This window comes from Frankliniella occidentalis, unplaced genomic scaffold (assembly GCF_000697945.3).
Source record: "Frankliniella occidentalis isolate FOCC.00 unplaced genomic scaffold, Focc_3.1 Scaffold15, whole genome shotgun sequence".
In the NCBI taxonomy this organism is placed as follows: domain Eukaryota; kingdom Metazoa; phylum Arthropoda; class Insecta; order Thysanoptera; family Thripidae; genus Frankliniella; species Frankliniella occidentalis.
Genome location: NW_026267145.1, coordinates 2,098,367 through 2,102,355, shown reverse-complemented (window position 1 = coordinate 2,102,355; position 3,989 = coordinate 2,098,367). Strand labels below are relative to the sequence as shown.

Sequence of the window (3,989 nt, the reverse complement as noted above, 5' to 3'; positions counted from 1 at the left end):
TGTCACATTAGCAAGCCCGTCTACACAAAGAAGCGCAGGTCGAGTCGGTCTAGTTTTTTCTCCCTATTTTGCTTCGCATTTCTGAGCGCGTCGTCCAACCGTGGCCGAGCCGGCCCCATTCCCGACAGCCGGCCGGCGCAGCCCGGCTACGCCCGCACCAGACCTGTTCTAGGGTAGAACTCTGCGACCTGAGCGTGCGCGGCGTGAGTGACTGAACAGCACAGGGTCGGTGATCTGCGCCGTCCTTATACAGTGCAAGAATTCAGACGGTACGCACAGAGCGCCCGGAGCGGTCAGGTTGCATTTTCACACGGGGCCATACACTCATGTAGAGGGACAATTTTGTTCCCAAAAGGGCAACGTTTTTGTGCACATCCAGACCAGATGCAATGTTGTTACTGAAACTGGGCAAATTGTAAGAGTACCAAGGGCATCAACACGATTCAAGAGTGCACTGGAAAAAAGACTTTACGAAAGTGTCTTAAGGCATTAAATTTTAACACCTTTGGGCAATTTTAATTCCTTTGCAGGCGTGTTAATTTTTAATGCCTTTGTAAAGGCAGTAAAGCCCTACGAGTCCTACCTTTTTCCAGTGTGATCCTCGGTGTAATCTTGGCTGAAATTTTAATTTGAACGACTCATTTGGGCGGTGCAGAAAATTCGTCGCTGAGTTCGGGCGAGAAGTATGACTCAAGCGTTTTAAAGTGCAGAGACACAGACACTGTGAGTAGTGCCACCGCCATATCAGATGATTTCAGCACAACGCACAAAAAAGAAGGGGTAAAGCAGTGGGCCCATAATATAGGGCCCCTCACTTATAAAAGCATCACGGAGCCTCGTGTCAGGCGCTGGCGGCAGTTATTGTCACAACCTTACGCACCAAAGCGGGGCCCCTCGCGCAACATCCGCACCACCCCTAAAACAATTCCTTATCGAGGTTTTCGTTTCTTGCTGTATGCAATGTTGAGCACTGGTTAGTATGGTGACAACACTAAATGTTAATTGGTATCAATAATTATTTTTTTTTGCTATCAACAAAACCGTTGTGTTTACTAACAAAAATACACTATAAATCGTAAGAGATTTTTCTTAAAGAACTAATAATGTCTTCATTAAGCTGAATTTTTGTGCACAACTTGACGAAATGCAATATCGCAATTGTATGCTTAAAATGACGAGTTTCTATTTTTCTCATGGACAAAACGAATATTTGCCTATTGCGAGGATGCAACTTTTTTCACTGGCGTCACGGGCGTCACTCTCATCCTCTAACCGATTTTTTTACCCTTTGTCAGTATTCTTATGCCGCTTAAAAACCTTAATAAGGTAATGACAACTTTTCTGAACTTTGGTGCCTACAGGATTTTTTGCCAATCTCCGCTGCCGTCGTGTCGCCCTGCCGAATCTTTCTGCGTCCCTGAGCCTCAGCGCGGAAAGAAAAGGAGATAAAATTGAATGAGGGCAAGATTTGCACGCACATCTTGATGGCCCAGAGAGCAAGTGTAGAAGTACATCCGAAAGCCCACTTTTAAAAAGTCGATAGTTAACTGATCCTGCGCGTCAATACGCGGCAGTTCGGTATGGGCGTGCAGGTTGCCTCCCGCCACCCTCACCGCTCCCCCTTCGCCTTCCGCGCCTGCATGCCGCTGCGTAGACAACCCATCGAGTTGTCGCGTATTCTCCGCGGGCTCCGGGATACCGGCGGTATAAATTTTGTCTCGACTCTTGTCCTATAATCCTTTGCCAGTCGAAAATTCCAACAACCAGGACGTATACACATTACACAGAAGGATTTGGTGCGTCTCACTCAGTCCCTTTTTGGAGTTGCAAAGGCCGTGGCGCCGGCGTGAGTCAGAGGCCGCCGCGCTGGTGCTGGCCGCGCTGGCCGCGTAGCGGTGCGGGGCTGATGTCATCGGGCCGGCCCGCCTGTAGGCCCGCCTGTAGGCCCGCCTTTAGGCCCGCCGCCTACCTGGACCGGAGTACGGTCCCGGGTCCCGCTGGGGACCAGTCTACACGCGTACACCCGGACTGTACTAAATACGTACTAACTCGTACAAACAGCGTAATAACGCGCACTAATAGCAGAAATCAAGCGTAATAGTGCCGTAATAACGTAGTTTCGCATAAATGATAAAAAATGCCGCCAAAATTTGGGTGTACTAACGTGTACTAACGTATTAACTTGTATACTTTTATCTGGAGTGATTTCCCATTCGGGCTGACGTTATATGAGAACGGCCAAGTTTCTCTTGGGTGCGCGTGCTGAACCACTTGAAAAATTAGGGGCATAGGTACATAGTCTCACTGTTGAACAGTGGGACAAATATGTCGCAAACCAACAACCAAACAGAGTGGGATATGGAAAACTAAGAACCAGCATGATCATAAAGGCATTCTCAAACCTGTCCTGTTTTATATCTTGGTAAAACACTCAAGTTTTTCTACGGAGCAGGAGTACTGACAAATTTGCTACTTCTAATTTCCGGGAAAATAACTTGGCCACCATTATAATGGTTTTTAAACCGCTGCAGTTCAACGCGTTTGCAAATCGTTCACATTTTGGAGACGCGCGGGGCGGCGGCGGGTGGACAATGAAGACGGATACATTTACAATCTACCCTGGGCCCGACGCAGCCCCAGCATGCTGCTGCTGTAGCATAGAGAATAAACGCAAAGAGAGAGGGGCGAGGGCAAAGTCGGGTGAGTGGCCTGTCCCAGCCTGTCCGCGGCACGCCGCCTCGGGGGTCAAGAGAGGAAGCGGGAGGAAGGGGGCCTCGGCAGCCTCCGGCTCCGGCAGCGCAGCCAGCGCAGGTGTGATCCAGACCCCAGACCGCCAGATCAACGACCCTGCCGCCGGAGCGGAGCGAGTGGAGCTGGAGCAAAGCAAGTACGTGCGTCAAGCACTGCGGGGGACAAACTGGGCGGGGTGGCTATTGGCGGCGGCAGCGATATCGAGTTTGCGATGCTTTTGTTTGCGCCGCCCCCGCCGCCCCCGCCGCGCCGCCCCCTCGTTAGAAGGCTCTCCGCTTCTATTCGGTATGATGGATTCTGCCTACACGCCCTTTCGCCAGGCTGAGGCGGGGTGGGCTGCGAGTCCCAGGTGAGACAGAACCCACCCGGCGGGGACACGTGTCCGTCACGGACCACCCACCAGAGAGGTACAACAATTCAAAACCGTGCATTGTACGAATAAAAAGATATGTACAGTACTGTCTACCTATGCGGGTTTGCATACATCCGTAAGGCCGAAGCCGAAAGGCACCCTATGGCCCCCTGCGTAGGCAAACCCGCAACTCTGCTGTGTCGCAGGCCTGAAACATGGTACATAGATGGCCTACTTTTTAAACCAGCGTACATTCAACAAACGAGCTGCTCGAGTACGTACTGTACGTACGTCGCCGACCTGCCGGGGGTTCGTGCCGTTCGTGGTCGTGTGCTTTCGCCGGGTGGAATCCGGGATTACTCAAGTTTTCTCGGCGCAGACTTCCTAAAGGTCGGGGGGTTGGGACGAGGGGGTGGGGGTACATAGAGGGGGTGGCTGGCGGCGGCGCTTGGTAGAGACCAGGGGCTTAGCTGAGCCACGAGGAGCAGGGGCGGTGGGGCCTCGTGGGGGGGCGGCACGGGGACGGCACGGGGGCGGCGCGGGGGCGGCGTGGCACGCACAGCCCCAGGAGGGGCTCTTGCTGCGCTACCACCCCTCCCACCTCGGCTAAAGAAAACCCAACGAAAAGGAGAGTTCTCTCTCTCCGGTTCCCTCCCGCCTGCTGCTCCGCGTGGTCCCGTGTGGTAGCCGCAGCCGCCCCGAGGGGCTCCTCCGGGCGGCTCCTCTCAGCAAGCTCCCACCGTCCTTCTCATTCCGACAAGCGTGTCAGAAGAGCTGAGGGGGTGAGGGAGTAAGGGAGTGAGGGAGGGAGTGAGGGAGGGAGGGAGTGAGAGAGGGAGTGAGGGAGTGAGGGAGGGAGTGAGAAATGAGGGAGGGAGGGAGTGAG

General features: G+C 53.4%; 1 protein-coding gene across 10 annotated transcripts in view; it reads left to right on the top strand.

Annotated features, from left to right (window-relative positions):
- The window catches only part of LOC113208997 (phosphatidylinositol-binding clathrin assembly protein LAP), a 46,569-nt gene that overhangs the window by 638 nt on the left and 41,942 nt on the right, over positions 1–3,989 (top strand). The gene's annotated exons all lie outside the window — the stretch shown is intronic.